This window comes from Pantherophis guttatus, chromosome 1 (assembly GCF_059756535.1).
Source record: "Pantherophis guttatus breed Tessera chromosome 1, ASM5975653v1, whole genome shotgun sequence".
Lineage (NCBI taxonomy): Eukaryota > Metazoa > Chordata > Lepidosauria > Squamata > Colubridae > Pantherophis > Pantherophis guttatus.
This window is the reverse complement of record NC_142063.1, coordinates 137,270,369-137,290,339: the sequence shown is the minus strand read 5'-3', so window position 1 is coordinate 137,290,339 and position 19,971 is coordinate 137,270,369. Positions and strand designations below refer to the sequence as shown.

Genomic DNA, 19,971 nt, shown 5'->3' with positions numbered 1-19,971 from the left:
GAAATGTTTGCAAGTAAACAACCAAAGTCAAAGAGTACCATGAACTTTACTTTTCAAACTCCAATTTCATAGCCAAAGCTTCTTCAATCGATCAAGAATATATCTAGGATCTATTGTTTGACAACTGAGACTCAAGAGTTACAAAATTGATGCTCTGTGAGAACTTTGAACTGAATCACCTATTTTATTTCCAGTAAAAGTCTTCAAAACAGTCATTAATACTTTGGAGGGTCACTCCAGATTCATAATTCTGATTAAGGAATATGTGGCAATGGTGGCTAGGATGGAGGGTCTTTGCACAGGTTGATCTTATGAGCCAGTTGTACCTGTTTCTGGATTGGCAGGCCCTGCTTACAGTCCCTCAACCTAATTGGATTATTGCAATGTGTTCTATATGGGGCTGCCCAGTGGTGGTATTCAACCGGTTCGTACCAGTTCAGGCGAACCGGTAGCAGAGATCGCGGGTGGGCCCGCCCACCCTGTGCTATGCTGTCCTATTTAACCACATTTTTGAGGCTGGCCGCATAGGTGGAAGGCGCGCATGTGAGCAAAGAGCATGCACAGAACGCCTGGTACATGGGCGGAAGGCGTGTGCACAAAGTAAGTGTATGCGCACTCAGTGAACCGGTGGTAAAAATCTTTGAAACCCACCTCTGGTGGTTTACTTTGTAGGGAGTGCAGTGGTGTGTGCAGATATGTGTGGTCCTAGGACAATACATATTAGATCCCTGTTCTGTGAGCTGCATTGTTTGCTCAATGTTGGTTTTAACTTTTTTTTAAAAAAAACTTTTAAAGCTCTTCATGAACAGGACCAGGCTATTTCAGAGACCACCATCCCCTGCTGACACCATCCTGTCCCTTTGGATCTCTCAAGAAAACCATGCTATGGTTGTCTTGGTTTAGGATTCTAAATTTGGTGGCTCCCAGGAGACATACCTTCTCTACTGTTGTGACAACACTGTAGAATATTCTTCCTCCCAAATGAAGATTAGCCCTGCCCCTTTTGATAGCCTGAAAGGCCTGAAGACCTGGTTTTGTGAATAAGCTTGACACTTCCATGGAATTGTAGACCCCTTGTTGAGGGGGGCATTTATATTTCTTTCAACTATGAGACGAATTTCCATCTCATTTAAGGATTTTATTATTAATATTTCTATTTGCTGCTTTTATATTCTTGCTTTTTATTTATTGTTGTGCACCTCTCAGAGTTATCTTGGATGATGCCAGCAGCTCTATAAATTTGATAAGAAAAAAAGAAAGAAAAGAAAAAAAAGAAATGAAAAGAGGGAGGGGGGAGAGAGGGGGAAGGGAGGGAGGGAGGGAGGGAGGGAGGGAGGGAGGGAGGGAGGGAGAGACTAACTCCAGGTATGGCTCATTTTAAATGGTCTCACACTTCTGCAGAATTTAGGAACCCAAATGTCTCTGAACTATATCAAGCGATGATTGCTTAAAAGAAATGATAGTAAATCCAAATTAATTCCATCTGAGAGATGAGCAATAAATACCATATTAAATACCATGTTTCCCCAAAAATAAGACCCTGTCTTATATTTTTTTGAACCCTGAAATAAGCGCTTGGCATTATTGCCATGCATTCAAAAGCCCGATTGGGCTTATTATCAGGTGATGTCTTATTTTGGGGGAAACAGGGTATATATCTTGCTTTGTGGGTAGGTACAATTATTAATTCCAATAACTCTTTGTGCCCATTAAATGAATAAATATGACTGGCCATACAAAAGTAGCCACTGGCTGCTAACTCTAAATATATGATTGATTCACCTTAACAATGAACTTTAAAGATTTTCACGATTAGGAAAATGAATCATCACTCAGAAATGTACAAAAGCTGTATATAAAAGTTTATTCTGGGGAACTCTTGAGTATCTTTCAATTTTAGCAGAAGTATAAAATATTGCAATTCTTTGAAACACAGGGCTCATCACATCAGTTGAAGTCTACAAAAGATAAAAATGATCTATTATTTATCCCTTTTTCTCAGCCATTTTTTTGGCACCAGATTTTAATACAAATAAGGTTCTCCCTCCCTCCCTTTGTTTTTATTGTTTTTTAAATACATTCTAACTCTTCCAATAGTGACCACACACTAAGACAGTCTATTGCATTTAGGAAGTGAGGAAATGTTTTTCATGGGTATTTTTTTCTTGGTGGAAGATATTAAAAAAAAGTGTAACTAAGTATGGAATACCTGTTTAGTGCAATCTTGCATGTCTAGTAATTCCATTACATCTGGCTATTTTTAAAGTAGACTGTAACTAACAATGGACAAAAGAATATTCTGGATGGCCTTCCTCCACATTTCTGAAAGTGCATAAAAGGAGGTGGCAAAAAGGAATTCCCATTTATTGGATGTGGGTTTTCTCTATTGTTGAGTCGATTCCCCTTTTAAAAAAATGGGAATGAGGACATTAATAGCAAGGTACAATGGAGCAGGATAAATAGCTGCATAGAGGAGCCCCACAATGAGATAGGTGGCAAATAAGTTTAACCAATAAATAAACAAATAAAGAAGAAATCAGGATGTTATGGATGTACAAAGAAGAAAGAATCCAAAGATTCAAGAACTGTGTTGACAGAGCAAGCCATTGCTTGTTTGGGTGATAAAATGGGCTGAGTGGGTTATTTAATGCTATCATCTCCCATCTTGCAATGAACAAGGATGGCTAATTATGATTAATGAATGGAAGGCTAATAATAGTATGTGACCTTCAAAAAGCAGCCTGGAAATATTCATCGGGAAGCTGTGAGAGCAGAAATCCAAAGTAATGAAGAAAACTAGATCCAATCCACCACTCAGTCCTCTTCCAAACACACCCTCAGGACACATAGTGTTATAAACCTAGATAATAGCCTGGGTGAACCAGAGCAAGGAGAATTATGTCAGATGAAAAAAGAATGTAAATTATGCTTCTCTTCATAGATATGAGAAAAAAGAACCAAACTAAGCTTTGGTCACAATTAATTTTCCTGTCAGTTTTAGATGTTGGCTGAAACATCCTTGCCCTTTCATTCAGGACAAACTTTAAAGCTGTGCAGTAGTTATTAATTATTGAAGTTATTTTCTAGTGTTGTTCTTGCTATGCTAACGACAAAAGGGGCTTATCTCCCATTCTCCAGTTCTTGTATGGCCCGATGTTTGACAGCAATTTACAGCAGGGGGGTTCAGGCAGTGCCTTAAGCCATGGGGAGCCGTGGTTCAAATCAGAGCTGGCATTTTTGGCTTTTAGACAAGTTTGTTTTATTTCTCCTGCTGCTAAGGAGAAAGGAACTTATTGTTGGACTTGGCAAGAACTTTGTTCTTCTGTCAGCCTTTGTACCTCTCAAGAAAGGGATTTATCTGAGGTTTCTGTCACTTCTGAGGCACCTTGTAGATTTTGAGAGCCCTTAGAACTTTCCAATGAACCGTCTGCATGGAGGGAATGAGAGAGAAAAGGGCACCAGTGTTTATTTTCAGTATTGGGCTTTCGTTCCTGAAAATATCTGAATGGATTCCACCAGCCGTCTTTTCAGCATGCATAATGGAAGGGATGCATTTGCAGAAACATGGGTAGTCAAGCCCTGCCTTTGCCTCATTTACTTCTGATGTGGAAATATGCCTCTGCATCTTTTATGGGTCTGCACTTTCTAATACTCTTGTCTGCTTCAAGTTGAATGGATTGGCTTCCCTTGGGAGAACAATAAAAAAGGGGGGGGTATCTTTTTACACACCTAGATGAAAAGCATTTCAAGTGCAAAGGACACAACCAGCTTTTGTCATTGCAGCAGGTAAACAAAACTAACCAAACAACAACAAAACCCTTTTTAAAATCCTAGAAAAAAATAAAAATAAACTGAAATGTACTCCTGCAGACCATGCAAAGTCTGCATACAGACTTTGTGGAGTTTTGTACAGTTAAATGCCTTAGATCACAATCTTAGCATTATTTTTTGCTCGTATGGGCCCTCTCTTCCAACCAGCATTTGAGAAAAATGAATCCTGGAATCCTGGATTCTAAAATGCATCATTTGTCAGTTCTGTAAATTTGGTTTGATTATAACCTACTAATGACTAAAATATATATAAATCATCATCAACAACAACAACATCATCATCATCCTGCACAGAAGAGCAAGGGTAGCCATATGCAGATGATTGATAGATTTGTGTGTGACTTATTTACTTTCATATTCTTACTGCCAAAGAGCTAGTTTTTCCATTTCATTTGGCATTAGCCAATAAAAAAAGAGCAAAATGTCCACATTCATCCAAATTTCCATGGAAACCTCTATAATAAGGCACACTGTTTGGTGCCCTAGATTTAGGAACACTTGTTTCTTGGTATCATCTAATGATTAAATGTATTGCAATATATCAGTGATGATCTTTACTACTTGTACCTTCGCCATAAGCCATTGTTAACAACCATATTACATGAAAGAAAACTCACAATAAGACACTGTCTTTCTTATTAATTGTTTATAATAGTGACTGGTGGCATCTGAGCCTTTTTTTGGGGGGTGGGGGGAAGTGGTTAATTTCTAATGATTGAATGTCACAAAGTTTCAAAGATCTTTTTTCCTGAAATTATTCTAATTATGAAAATGTCTTCACTTTTCCTGCTCTATTTTTTTTTTTTTTCATTTTAAGAATAATACCATACTTATCTTAGATGGAGAATGACTAATGATGGGTAAAAAGTCAGACTAAATTTGGCATTGAGAAAACATTTAATAGTCTTAGAACCTTCTTCTCCTTTTCCAAGTAATTTGTAATAATAGTAATATGTCTCAATTCAGCTTTTCTTCATAGCATTGCTATTATGGCCCTTTCCAGATTCTGCATGTGGCTCTGAATGGTTAACAGCCTGACTCTGGCTGTAATGAAATGTTTGCTTATATAAGGGGCCATATATCTTCAGAGTGTATTTTTAAGATTATTAGAGACTTTTTTTGAACAGGGTTGTTCAAAAGCAAGGATTTTTCCTTTGAAAGAAGATAATAGTAACATTTGTTGGGTCACTGAGCCCTTTTGGATGAGAGCTTAGATTCTGATCCAGCACAATTCAATTAACCAAGTTTAACTTATTTACTTTCTTTCTTACTATTTGTTTGTTTGTTACATTTATTTACTGCCCATTTCACTCTAGGGCTATCTAGACAGCTTACAATAATAAAAAGGAAGAAAAATGAAGGGCGTGTAAACAGAAGTAAAATAATAGAACAATAAAATAAACAATGACAAAAGAACACAAAGAAAATACATCAATATGATAACCAAAAAGATGGATGGGTGGAAAGCAGAGAGCAAGGGGGGTTGGCAGTGGAGTCTGCCATCAATCTAGCAGCCACCTGCAGTGGCTTCCTCCTATTCCAGTGGTGGCTTGTGGCAGAAGTGACCAGGTTTCATTTTGATCACAGTCATTGGGCAATAATTGATCAATGATTAGCCGTGACATCTCTGCTCAATCTTGGCTGGGTAGGTCACAGCCTGACTGGCTTTCAGTACTCTGTCAGTGCTACAAATGTACAACAGAAAGAGGTCTGTTAAATAGTTAAAATAGCTCAGTTAGATTCTGCACAATTTCAAATATGAAGGTGGAGGACTTGGGCAATTGAAAGCCTCTTTCTCTCAAAGCAGAAACTGCCTTCAAAGCGTCACTGAAATGTTATTATTATAATTATTTTATAGTTCCTGGTCATCTTCCCAGAATCCCATAGTGCTCTGCTAAATCTAGGGTTAGATTGGCAGCGGTCAATCCAAGTGATTCTGAAATGATGGGTAGCCTCAAGGAATGAATCTTTAACAAATGTTGCAATAATATTCAGTGGCCCAATCACATTTTTTTTTGTTATGCCATTCAAGTCATATTATATGGTATGTTATATAAATATCTATGTTTAGTAAGATTTAGGAAAATATGTTATAAATTATTTTATGTAATAAAATACCTCCCCCCCCTTTGGTATTGATATCCTCCACCCATTGTGATGCTGAACAATCAAAGCTTTCAGGTAATACTTTTGAGTAAGATAAAGCAGGTATAATCTAGGCATACCTAAACCTCAGCCATATCCTTGATGTATTCAACATTCCCTGTTAAAGACGATGTTGGTCAGTTTCAGTGAATATGCCAATAAATGTAAGAGAAATCCATTTTCTCCCCATCCTGTAAGCTAGTATCTCAATTCTAGAGATTCTGTCAGGTGCAAAGTAACCAGAATGACACCATGAGCTGATCAGAATTGTTTCTTTATTGCTACCTGCCTATTTAATTCTTTATTGCTGCCTGCCTATTTCCAAGAAGCTCACTGGACTGACTACATTCTCTTGGGAATTGACCAAATAAAGCCTTCAGGAATTCTGGGGATGGGGGTGGGGGGTGGTAGTAGCAGAAGTAGGTTTAGCCTCTATTGTTTCCTTCCCAGCAAGAACTCTAAACTCGCCAGCCTTTTCACATCTCCCCCAACTCTACCTGGGGGTTCTACCACAGATTCTTTGGGAAACAAATTTATGGTTACTTGCATCTGACCCAATGGGAATTATGACCCACTCTCATGCCCTGTATCAAAAAAGAGAATTGTGGAAGATGGTGAGGAGGTTTGAATGTTCCAGTAGTAATTCAGCACAGGTAATGCTTTTCTCAGAATTCATTTTATAAGAAGGAGAATAACCATGTTGAGGGAAATAGTCAATATTTATTAAGCAGGGCAAACCTTTTATGAAATATATTTCTCTTATTATACATCAAATTCTTTAATATTTGGCCTCAGATTAATATTCATTATAATTTGATTAATTCCACAATATTATACTTGCAAATTAACATTTTTATTACATATACCATTCAAATGCAAGGTCACAAAGGGAGTTTGTCATGTGAACTATTTTGCATTTAAATTAGTGCATAGGCAGCAGTAGCTTAATCACTTAAATTTTACTAACAAGGAAAGGATAGTCTATTGTCCAACATGGTCCAAAATGAGGTTTTCTTTTGCCAAGGGGAACCTATTGTGTTTCCCAGTTTTAATCTTCCTCCACAAGTGAAGAAGCTGACAATATAAAGGGGGAGGCGTTTGACAAAGAAATCAGTACTATAGAATTATTAAATGGCTCTGGACCTACTTCATCCCATGAAGTAAGAAGTAGAAAACAAATCTTTTCCCGGAAAATTTGAATCATGTGACCAAGTTCAAAGTCTTGCAACTTATCTTTATTCAAGTCGAGTTCAGTGAATTAGGAAGTGCTCTGAACTCGTATCTTGTAAAAATTCTCAATTTCACTTCCTTAGAACACCAAGTAGGAGTGAAAAATGTTTTTGCCTGGTATCTTGGAATAGAGGGGTTGGTTTTTGCTGAGATTCTCATTGTACCCCTTGCAAAGATTATATTGTACATAAATATTGAGCGTGTGTAAATTTCTACATTTATTGTCCATATCTATGTAAAATTTGGCATATTTCTCCAAACTTCTGTTCTATGTTTAGGATGTATATTTGGAAGTGGGCAGATGCAGATTCCACTCTTCTCTTCATATGTGAGAATGTTGCTTTCAGCCAGAAGCTATAGATGGGCCCATGTTTGGAGATCCAGCAGAAATATCTCCTGGGCCACATTCTTTATCACTGCTAGTCCATGAACCTTGCTCTGACTATTGAAAGGTGCAGCATAATTACAATACTCTCACTCCTCCAAAAGATGGAGGATTTGCACTGTGTCTTCGCCCCCCCCCCACACACATCATAACTTGGATATTTGTAGGATGAATAAATCCATTAGTTTGAGCATGCAGTTGGATGCATGTTTATTCAAAGGCTCCCTCAATTCAGTGATCCTTATTTCCAACTGACACAAGCTTTAATCACATCCCATTGTTATTTTAGATCCGCCCAATGCACCAGCTTTCTAAAGACGGTCTTAAAGCTAGGAGGCTAAAAAGGAGGGCATAAATATTTAATCCGGTAGCGCTTCTCCTGCCGCTTAACTATTTGGGCTGGGAAGGTGGCTGAAGCTTCTTTAGATCTTATGTCAGATTTATTGCAGCCAAGTTATTACCCTCATTTACTTACCCACCTTTGCCTACAACAGGATGTACATAGATTTGCAAAGCACTTTTAATTTTCCCTGGAGACAGGCATTTTATTAGGTAATATTACCCCCTTTGCTGCCTGCTTAGGTTTTACTGATGACTCATGACTGTGACATCTGTCTCTGTGCATGGGGACAGATTCTTTTGCTTCATCTGGGCAACTGCCCATAGTGAGGATATTAAAAAAAAACAAAAACGCTCACAAAAAGCAGAAGCCGAAAAGTCACTAGAGAACCTTTACCTTTGTAAGCCAGCATCTGCTTTCCAGAAGTTTGATTTCTATATAGGTGGAATAGAAAAAATAAAAGCAAATGTTCTTTCCAAAATCGTTTCTACCAGAAGAGATACATTTGATGTTATAGCACTTATAATAGAACAGTGTTGGGGAACTTTTTCTGCACCAAGTGCCGAAACAGGAGCGTGTGGGCATGCGGGGGAATGCCAGGGAGTGCTGGAAACCAGAAGAGCAACTCCCTGGTGCACATGCACGTGCCGAGAAGTTGAGCTTCTGGCATGCATGCACATGTGAAGACCAGCTGGCTGGTCTTCCTGGCATGTGCACGCCGGAACCCAGAAGAGCAATGGGCATTGGCTGGCATGCCCAGAGAGATGGCTCTGCGTGCCACTTCCGGCATGCATGCCATAGCTTCACCATCACTGTAATAGAAGAATGTAGGTTAGGCTGGACCTGGAACATTTAAATTCAAATCCCTGCTTAATCATAAAGCTCACTGTGTGATTTGAAGCCTGTCATATCAACTCAGGCCAACTTCACAGGGCTGTTGTTATGTTAAGAGGGATAACATAAGGAACACTTCAGGTATGCCAACCTTCCGCAGCCTTCTGCAGACAGATAGAACATAAATGAATCAACTAAGACCAGATCAAGAGCCTTGTAATAATTCATTCATTTGTAGAGCAATTTGATTGGACTTGGTGCTCAGATCAAGACCTCTATGCTTCTGTGTTTTAGTGCGGGATTCCAGAAATGGTGATAAATTTTTGTTCCTATCATCACTGATAGATTTGCATTGACATTCTCCGCTTGAAGGGACAGGAATGTGCTAAATTTCTTAGTAATCAATCCCAAGTGCACTGATGACGTTAACTGGTTGAGTAATGAAACATCTGCAAGAAAACAATGAAGCTCAGAGAGCACCAATATTCCTCCTCATCAGAGAATGTTTGAAGCTTTTAGTAATCTACTTTACAGTCTACTTATATTAATTTCTTTTTTGCTTTTCCTCAGAATGGGATGACATTTGCTTTTCCTCAGAATGGGATGACATTTGCTTTTCCTCAGAATGGGAGCATACCTTGATTGCTTAATGGATGAGGCATACCATATTTCCTAGAAATTAGAGTGAGGTTTAGGAGAGCTATGCCATTTTAATTTATCTTAAGCAACCCAAAATTGTATTCGGCAGCAAAAATATATTACCTAGGAATGAAATCATATGGGGAACAGGGAGATGAAGGAAATAATGAAACTCTTAGAGAATTTCTCCACCTCTCCCAAGGTTCTCTGAAAAAAAGCAATGAAGCATATCATCACAAGATTCATTCAGATTTAAGGATTGACCTTTCAGTCACTGAATCCAAAGTGCCTCAACTTTCCTTTGTTACATTGGGATTGTTGGCAGTGCTCCAAAACCAGCAGACCTAATCAAAGATTTTGAATCCTAGCAGAAGAGATGACGACCATCTGCTCTGCTTCAGAAAAATGGAAATCTACTTACAAAATCATTCCAATTCATCATGGATTTGGATTTATCCATTTCTGCAACACAGAACAAACGTCTCTCTTTTTTTGTTCTTGATCTTTCCAAAAGTCTTAGGTAGGAGATGACCAGGGTGAGCCTGAGGGAAAGGTCAGGTGTGTCATCAGTCTCAAGTCCCTTCATATTCACCAGAGATCTAAGTCCAGCCAACCTTGAATTCCATTGACTCTTATCTATTGCCAATTTGTTTAACTGATAGTACTTCAGATTCTTGTAGAAATGTTAGCATGTAATAAACCTGGATTCATTTGAACCACCTTGACTCTTGATTTCCTGCATTTGACATCTTAGGTGCAATCTAAAGGTCCAATGAAATCACCTCTACCCCTTTTGCTTTTCCAGTCCTTTCTGTGGTTGCAATCCTATCAGTGTTTTCATGCACCAAAGACATTCTAAGGAGCTGAACAGAGTACATATTTTTGAGTACACAACATAGCATCACAGCATAGTCAGAATCAGAGAGAAGCTTCTTGAATTATCGATAGAGCTAGACAGGGCACAAATAAATCAATGAGAAACAAGAAGCTCACGATCAATGAAGATGGAATCTCTTCCCTGCTGTTTGGTCACAATGAGATCTTAAAATACAGCAAGCTAATGTGATCACTGTGGCTCTTGTCAACCCTTAATCCTTTCACAGCCAAGAAATGTTAATTATTGCTATCGATAGAAGTAAAGAAGAAATTGGAAAGGGGAAATGATGACTTGGAAGTTATCAGTTTGTTGAAAAACTGAATGCACATTTACCTGGGAGTGATGGTCACTGAACCTAGCAAAACATTATTCCAAGAATACTTACATAGGATTGTATGATCTGTCTATATTCTGTACAAGTATTACTAAATCATAATGCTTTCTGCATTGCTCCTGTTCTGTGGTCTATTACTTATTATTATTGTTATCACTGTTATCATTGGTTAGTGCTTTTAAATGACAAAGTAATTTTCTTTTTTAAAACAAAAACACATTTCATGACAAGATTGAAAATTGAGTTTATGACTGAGCAAAGATTGTTGATTTTTTTCCAAAGGGAGCATTCTGTTTGAACCATGCATCAGCTGCTCACATAGGAAGATACAGAGAATGGCAGAAGAGATTTTGAGTGGAGAATTCCTCTATCAGAAGTCAATATTTTTCCCTCTTGGCTTTCTCTATTTTCTTATTTTGATGACTATGCAGGATGGTTGATCTTTTCAAAAGAAAAACCAAATTCATCAAAACAATTTTAAAGCACAGATTAAAATTACCAAGGAAATTATATATATATATATATAAATATAAATTAAAAGCTTGGCAAAAGAGATGTGAAAAAGTTTCTAAAATACTGAGTAAGTGAAGCTCAAATGCCTGGAAGGAACACCACAGTCCTTTTCCAACAAGCCAGAAGGGTAGGGGCATCTGTAGAACAGCCTCTCCTGCAAATATTAAAAGCTGTGTTTCTATTAGTACCTCAATTGCCAGATGGCAGTAAAGTGCTTGGGACAGCAAGCTGAAGAAAATAAGCTCCAGGCAAAAGAGGTTCTTCATTTCTCCTCTGGATTTCTCTTGGCCTTTGACTTATCTTTCTATATAATCTGGTATACGTTTTTCTAAACATTCAGAACAGCTTGCTTTCCTTCCTTCCTTCCTTCCTTCCTTCCTTCCTTCCTTCCTTCCTTCCTTCCTTCCTTCCTCTTTCTTTCTTTCTTTCTTTCTTTGTCACATTTATATAACCATCCATCTCACATTCAAGTCACTCTGGGTGGTGTACAACAGGGTAATTAACAAGGTATTAAAGTACGTTAATATTAATATCTTTTTCAAAAACATTAAAATTATAAAGGCACAAAAAACAGAACAGAGATTAAGCAAAGAGAAAATGTTAATTACCCAGGCGCCATCTCAATATTTAACCAGCCCTTGAAGGACTTTGGAAAATTAAAAGATGAGGTTGGCCTCCCTTGAGGTGGGGGAGGGATATTCCATAAATTATGGGATCATAGCAGAAAAGGATCTGCCAAAGGAAACTCTCTAGTCAATACAACCTGCAGCATGCCTTCTCTATTGGATCAGATGGGACATGAAGATATAACTGGGGAGAGGCAGCCCCTCAAATAACCCAGTCCCATGCTTTAGAGATCAAATTGTGGGTTGGCCCTTAAGATACTCCATTCCATAATTTTAAATAGTACCGTGTTTCCCCAAAAATAAGACCCTGTCTTATATTTTTTGGAACCCTGAATTAAGCACTTGGCCTGATTGCCATGCATTCGAAAGCCCGATTGGGCTTATTATCAGGGCATGTCTTATTTTGGGGGAAACAGGGTAGCTTAAATTGTTTCCCAACTATGCTAGTCTTGATTATTTGCACAGGAAGCAGAACAAACTAGCAGTAAGACCACACAGTTCAGAGTTCCTTGGACAGCTATTTAGAGGACCTCATGGTGGTTAGACATATAACAATTATCACAACCTGCAAGGTTAAAGGAGTTAGAGTTTTGTACACCTGTGGGATTGTCTTCTTCTGGCTAATTGTATACCTAATGAGTCAGTTACCTTTTGGGGCCTTATTAACAACTTTATTGGTTTATTTTAAAGGACCATATCAACTGGAGAATATCCAAACATCTGCACCTGCCTTATTCATGATTTTATATTGAATCTGTGAATAATTGTAGAAAAACAGTAAGTGTGCATGCAATTTTTTAAAAAGGTTATTGTATTTATCTTTGTAACATGTAGTCATGTTGCCATTCCCTGTTCATTGAACCATACAATACAAAACCAACAATGCTAAACCTTTGCGCACAACTATAGTTTGAACATAGTTTTAAATAATTACATTGTTTAAAAACTAAAGTAATTCCATGATTATGAAATTAAAGTAAAGTGTTTAAATCAATTGATTTTCAAGAAAATTAAAATATTTCTAATAGTCAGGATTTGACATCCTTACTTCCATAGCTTAGATGCAAAGCCATAAAATCTCATTTTTAATTTAAGGTGGAAATATCATAAATTGTTCATTTTATTCCAGTTCTTTAAAAGAATAGTAAGATTAATAATGGAATGTACAGAATTTTCTTTATTTAGAATATTCAGAACAGAATAGAGACCTTAGAATATAATTCTAACTATAGAACTACAATACTGTAACATATTTCTTTGTCCATACAGATTTAAAATAAGATCTTCCTCATTATTATGATGGCTTCTTCCATCCTTTAAAATCTAAATGAGGACATTGTTTATTTTGTGCTACTAAAATGGAATTTGACAAGGAACTGTTTATTCCTGTTCTTCCTAGTAGAGCCATCTGGAAAACAAAAATCTGTCACAGGGTGCTCCCTTCAAATGTGGCCTAAAGTTCTGACAGCACCAATCAAGTTTCCCAATAGTATTTTTTCCCCAGGTTAAAACCAATTGATTTCCACTTGGAAATCTGCCATCTATAAAATAAATAAGATATTATAGCAGGGGTGGGTAAATCCAGCAGGTTCCGACAGGTTCTGTAGAATTGGTAGCAGAAATTTTGAGCAGTTCGGAGAACCGGCAAATACCACCTCTGACTGGCTGAGAGTGGGGTGGGAATGGAGATTTTGCAATATCCTTCACCCAGGAATGGGGTGGGAATGGAGAGTTTGCAATATCCTTCCCCTGGAGTGGGATGGGAATGTGGATTTTGCAGTATCTTTCCCCTGCCATGCCTACCAAGCCACGCCCACAGAACCGGTAGTAAAAAAAAATTGGATTTCACCACTGTATTATAGGTACCTGCCATCTTAAGAGTTCAATTTTTCTGCATGAAAGAAATAATAGCTAATTTTATTGGTCAGTTTTTACTGCTTTCTTGTTCAACGTGTAAATCTCAGATGAAAATCAGCTCTGCTAAAATAGCCAAGGTACATAGTAGGTTGATGAGAAAGATCTGTTTAGGATTATTGGTTTTGTGATTCTTTTGCTGCACTAATCTGAATGAATAAGTAGCGCTTTTCAGTTTTGGAATATTTCTTTAACAGAAAATTAAAGCTGAGTTATTGTCAGTGTTTTATGAGTCTTATTTTCTTCTTTGTGTCCTTTTATTGTAAAATTTCTGTCTAGAATCAACAGTTAGCTGGAATTTAAAAAGCATTTCACTAACTTAATTAAAATGTTACTTCAAGGAAAATAAAGAGAGGGGGAGCTTTACATCTAACAGATTGGGTGCTGAATAACTTACTGATTCTGATTACAATACCAATCTATGCAAAGAAAAAAAAACTTAAAACAGTGGCAAACTGGTAAAATTTCATATTATTTCCCATATCCATGCACTAGCGTATATCTTTTATCCTTCCTTTTCTTCTTTTCCTCTACATGAAATCTGTTAGTAATGCAAGTAAACGAAAAAGTAACGCCTGGTAAAATCTACATGAATAAGTCAGGAATAACAGTGCTTGTTTCTCATGAGTGTTATATGGATTCCTTAACAATTTCACACCCTCAGAGTTGTGTTTCATCTTCCTGCTCTGTGCATCTTAGAATTCAGCCTGCCTTTCAAATGTTCAAATGTGCCAGAATTACACATATTTCTTGTAAGTGTTTTGCTTCTATAGTTTATTTGGGTTGAATAACTGCATACTGCTCAAATCTTACTTCCTATTGTAGTGTATGATGACTCTATGTTGCCCTTCTCATGGCAATTTCATTTAAATGATGGGATTCAATCCCAAGGCATACTTAATGGTTGTGTACACATTTTCATTTCCATATGTAGATGAGAGCTGAGTTGTAAAGATAATTCTCAAGATAAGACACAACAAGCAAATTTGAAGATTCTAGTAGATACACAACAAACTACTTCTAAAACTAAAACCTTATGGCATTTCCAGATCCCTGCATAAGTGGCTAGCTGCGTTCCTATCAAACATGCAACAAGTAGTCAAAATAGAGAACTATCAAACCCTGCACCTGTTAACAGCGGTGTCCCCCAAGGAAGTGTTTTAGGACCCACACTCTTTATACTTTACATAAACGACCTTTGTGATCATATTATAAGCAATAGCGTTCTCTTTGCTGATGATGTAAAACTATTCAACATAACCGACAATACTGCTACCCTACAAAAAGACCTTGACTATCTGTCAGAATGGTCAAACAATTGGCAACTCCAAATCTCAACCAACAAATGCTCTGTCTTACACATTGGCAAAAAAAATCAAAACACAAAATACAAGCTGGGAGGATACGACCTCGTAGACAACCCTCACTCTGTCAAGGATCTTGGAGTACTCATCTCAAATGACCTAAGTGCCAGAGCTCACTGTAACAGCATTGTCAAAAAGGCATTAAAAGTTGTTAACCTAATCTTGCGTAGCTTCTTCTCTGGTAATATTGTACTACTAACTAGACTAGAGCATACAAAACATTTGCTAGACCAATTCTTGAATACAGATCATCTGTCTGGAACCCACAATGCATATCAAACATTAATACAATTGAGAGAGTCCAGAGATATTTCACGAGAAGAGTCCTCCGTTCCTCTACCCTTAACAGAATACCTTATGCCACCAGACTTGAAATTTTGGGCTTAGACAACTTAGAACTAAGCCACCTTCGGTCTGATTTAAGCGTAGTACATAAAATTATCTGCTACAATGTCCTACCTGTCAATGACTACTTCAGCTTCACCCACAACAATACATGAGCAAATAATAGATACAAACTTAAGGTAAACCGCTCCAAACTTGATTGCAGAAAATATGACTTCAGCAAGAGAGTGGTCAATGCCTGGAATGCACTACCTGATTCTGTGGTTTCTTACCCAAACCCCCAAAACTTTACCCTTAGACTGTATACTGTTGACCTCACCCCATTCCTAAGAGGTCTTTAAGGGGCATGCATAAGCACACCAGCAGGCCTACCATCCCAGTCCTAATGTTTCCTTTTATTTGTATCCATCTCATATATTCATAATTATGTCTATACTTATATATGTTATTGAATACATGCTTGACAAAATAAATAAATAAATAATAGATTCCAAGTAGTATTCATCTTCCTCCCAATTTTTCCCTAGGCACCACCTACTACCATCTAATAGAAATTTCATGACCTGTCTTCTTAAGGAATCTCTCTCACTAATTTAAGTGCTATCTCAGTAGTATAAAGTATGTTCCATGTTGACTGTGGGATGGAGAAATACAAACTAGGTCCATTGTTATATAGAAAAAGTGGGGCTTTCCTTCAAGAAAAAGGAATCTCAAGGGTGAAATTTAAAGGATACCATGGATCAAATTTCTCTGTCAGGCTAGCATGTGCTGTGAAGAGGGGAGTTATATGAACTTATGTGAAATAAATAGACACATCTCAAAACCCATAAACAAAATTGAAGAATAAGAATTTGTCTAGAATCCATCCTATGCTAGCTTATATTTTTCTGGCCAGTGGTTTACATTTAAAGCACCTTATTATAAAGTGCAGTTTCAGGAGCTTTATTTTAAGTTTTATTTATTTGTTGAGTTGTTTATCATTACTTTATTCTTGGGGTATGTCTCTGAACATTCTGTTCAATAGATGCTTTGGAAGGCTTTGATTTATATTTGTGTTGATCTTCAAAGCTCATTCAGTTCTGTTTAGAGTTCATATCAGTGGAGGTTATACAAACATTTAAAACAGAAAGAGATCTCATTTCTAATAGATACAACACATCCCAGTACAATCCATTAAACTGTCTTTGGTTTTATATATATATATATACATATGTACTTACCCCATTCAGAACATGAATTCATCCTGAAGGAGGGTTTCACATTTATAACTAGCTTTTAAGTCATGCTAGCTTATATGACTTACAATGGGCTTGAATGAAATAAGCACATTTTGCTGCATTATGATATGATCTGGTAATGGAAAGGCCTAGCAGGCTATAAAAGTCAACATTATTAGAATGCTAGCACTTGCTATTTCATTCATTTAATTAATTAATTAATTCAACTTAAGTGCCAGTTAACTTTAACCGGACAGCTTACAATATAATACTCTGAAACCCAATACAGACAAACTGGGATCAAGATACAATGTGCATACAAAAACAAAAATTAGAGATACCCAAGAAGGGGTTCCATCCATCTCAACCCAAGGGCCGGGAGAACAACCAGATCTTCAAAGCTTCATGGAATGACATCTTAGTCACCTCACGACTGGACTATTGTAATGCGCTCTACATGGGGCTACCCTTGAAGAACATTCAGAAGCTACAGCTGGTGCATAGTGCAGCAGCATGGGTAGTTTTGGATGCCTGAAGAATGGTCCCTGTAACACCACTGCTCCACGAGCTGCATTGTTTACCAGTCTGCTTCCAGGTGCAGTTCAAGATGTTGGTGATCACCTTTAAAGCCCTTCATGGCGTGGGTCCCGTTTACTTGAAGGACCATCTCACCCTACTGGGATTGGCCCGTACCACTCATGCTGGCAGAGGAGGCATACTGCAGGTCCCATCAGCCCAATTATTCTGACTGGTGGATCTAGGAGGAGGGCCTTCTCTGTTGTTGTGTCAGACTTCGATGCTATCTCAAAATAAATGAATTTCCAAACTGCCAATCTTTAAGGAAATCTTCTCTTTATTTGAGCACAGCAACCGGATCATGACTCGTGCGGACAAGACTGACCTTTTGCCCCCCAATCCCTCCCTTTCTGATCCCCAATTCTCTGCTTCTCATTGGCTATCTTCCAAGTCACTCTCCTGACGTCTTGTCTCGTCATTTCACAGAAATGTTCCCCCCCTCTTCATTTCCACAGAGACCGAGCTTCAAAGGGATTTAGCAGGCAAAAGTCCAGGGCTTATCTCCCTTTCTATGTCAGTGCTGAAACGCTGATATCCGGCCCCTCTCCCTTCACTCTCTCCATGAGGCCTGCGCAAGATAAACAACAAGTTTAGTACTTTACCCCGTCCGAGGGTGTACCCCACCCCTTCCCGGCTTGTCCGGGTGATCTGCATGGAATTTAGCTATGAGGCGGTCAGCTTGGATGTTTGTGCTCTTCACCCAGGAAGCTTCTGACAAGGGTAACCCTTCCACTTAATTAAGTACGGGAGGCGCCCTCTGTGCCACCTCGAATCGAGAACTCGCTGTACTTCATAGTGGGTCTGGCCTCCAACAATCAAGGGCCCTGGGGGATCACGTGGCACCGGCCTTAAAGTTGACCCTACCACAGGCTTCAGGAGGCTACTGTGAAAAACAGGGTGTATCCTCCCTAGTAACCGGGGCAACTGCAATTGTACTGTGACCAGGTTGGTTATTTTTACTATTGGAAATGATCCTATGAATTTCGGCCCGTTTTCTGGTCGGGAGTCTGAATCTTAAATACTTGGTGGAGAGGTAGGCCCTCTCCCCTACTTGGAACAGCCTCTGGGGGGCTCGGTGCTTATCTGCTTGTTTCTTATAAGACTGTGCTGCCTTGACTAATGCCCTCTTGACGTCTTCCCAGGTTTCTCTCAGCATTGCCATCCATTCGGTCAAGGTAACTGAGGAAGGAAGCTCCCTTGGGTACTCTGGCATGGGGACGAAATCGATGCCGCTCATTATCTTAAATGGGGTTAGTCCAGTACTACTGTGGACAGCATTGTTATATGCGACCTCCGCAAACGATAAGAGGTCTGCCCAGTTTGATTGTTGGTAGTCAACGTAGCACCTCAGGTACTGCTCTATCATGGCATTCAACCTCTCCACCCCCCCATTGGTGCTCGGGTGAAACGCTGAGCTGAGGCCTTGGGATGATCCTATTGATCGAAGGAATTCCCTCCAGAACTTCGCTGTAAACTGGACACCTCGATCAGAGATGATTCTTCTGGGTACTCCGTGCAGGCAGTAGATGTGTTTTACGAACAGTTTGGCCAATTGGCGGGCTGAGGGTAGTCCGCTGCAGGGTAAGAAATGTGCCTGTTTGGAGAATAAGTCTATTACAGTCCAGATCACTGTGCTTCCGCTGCTCCTCGGCAGTTCGACTATGAAGTCCATAGCAATTTCCTCCCATGGCCTTGACAGTTCAGCTACTGGCTGCAGCAGCCCCGGGGGCCTTCCTGCTCAGGTTTTCATTGTGGCACAGATGGTACAACTTTTTACATAGCTGTCTACATCTTTTCTCATGTGGGGCCACCAAAACTGTCTCCGTGCTAAGTGCAGAGTCTTTAGGAAGCCAAAATGTCCCGCTGGTTTGACATCGTGACTTCTCTTGAGGACCAAGGTGGGTAAGGCCTCTGGGACATAAAGTTTTGTCCCTCTCCTTGCTAGGCCATCTCTCTTTGTCAAGAGATGTTGATTGTCTCGGAACCAGGGGTCCGCCAACATTTCTACCTTGAGCCTTGTCGTTAGGTCACTCGTGGGTTGCCTCTGCTGGTCTTGATGCTGCCATCTGGTGGTTACTTGGCCCACTCCTTGGGCAGAAGGGATGATGGGATTCACTATCTGCTCACGTTCACTGTTGTATTGAGCCATTCAGGAGAGGGCATCGGCCAGAAAGTTCTTCCCCCCTGGGATGTGCTTCAGCTTGAAGTTGAAACAATTGAAGTATTGGGCCCATCGGACTTGCCTGGGCGATAACTTCCGTGGGGTTTTGAGGGCCTCCAGGTTTTTGTGGTCAGTGCAAACCTTGAACGGTGTCTGGTCTCCTTCTAGCAGGTGTCGCCAGGTTAACAGCGCCCATCTCACTGTGAATGCTTCCTTTTCCCATGCCGCCCGTCGTCTCTCTGTGTCGGTGAGTTTGCGGGATGTGTAGGCACAAGGTTGCAGGTCCCCCTGGCTGTTCTTTTGGAGTAGGACTGCCCCTACTGCCACATCGCTGGCATCTGCTTGGATGATGAAGGGTTGTTCGGGGTCAGGATGCTTCAAGACCAGTTCTTTTGCAAACATTCGTTTTAGTGTCTCGAATGCCTGTTGGCAGGCCGGGTCCCACTGTAGAGGCTGTCCCGGGCGGGGTTTCATTGTCGGACTCCCTGTCTTTAGGAGGTCCATCAGAGGTTTGGCAATTCTTGCAAAGGAAGGGATGAATTGCCTGTAGAAATTCGCGAACCCCAGGAAGCTTTGTAGTTGCCTGCAGGTACGAGGGGGTCGCCAGTCTAGGACTGATTGTACTTTAGCCGGGTCCATC

The 19,971-nt window shown here is 39.4% G+C and overlaps 1 long non-coding RNA gene across 2 annotated transcripts; it reads left to right on the top strand.

Moving 5' to 3' along the window:
• The first annotated feature begins 6,023 nt into the window (after positions 1–6,023).
• On the top strand, positions 6,024–10,120 carry LOC117674694 (uncharacterized). Of its 2 annotated transcripts, none has more exons than XR_004593952.3 (2): positions 6,024–6,140; positions 9,336–10,120. It is a non-coding gene; the product is annotated as an uncharacterized LOC117674694 (long non-coding RNA). The 2 variants fall into 2 exon arrangements; XR_015733661.1 differs by lacking the exon at positions 6,024–6,140 and adding an exon at positions 6,499–6,629.
• The last annotated feature ends 9,851 nt before the right edge of the window (positions 10,121–19,971 follow it).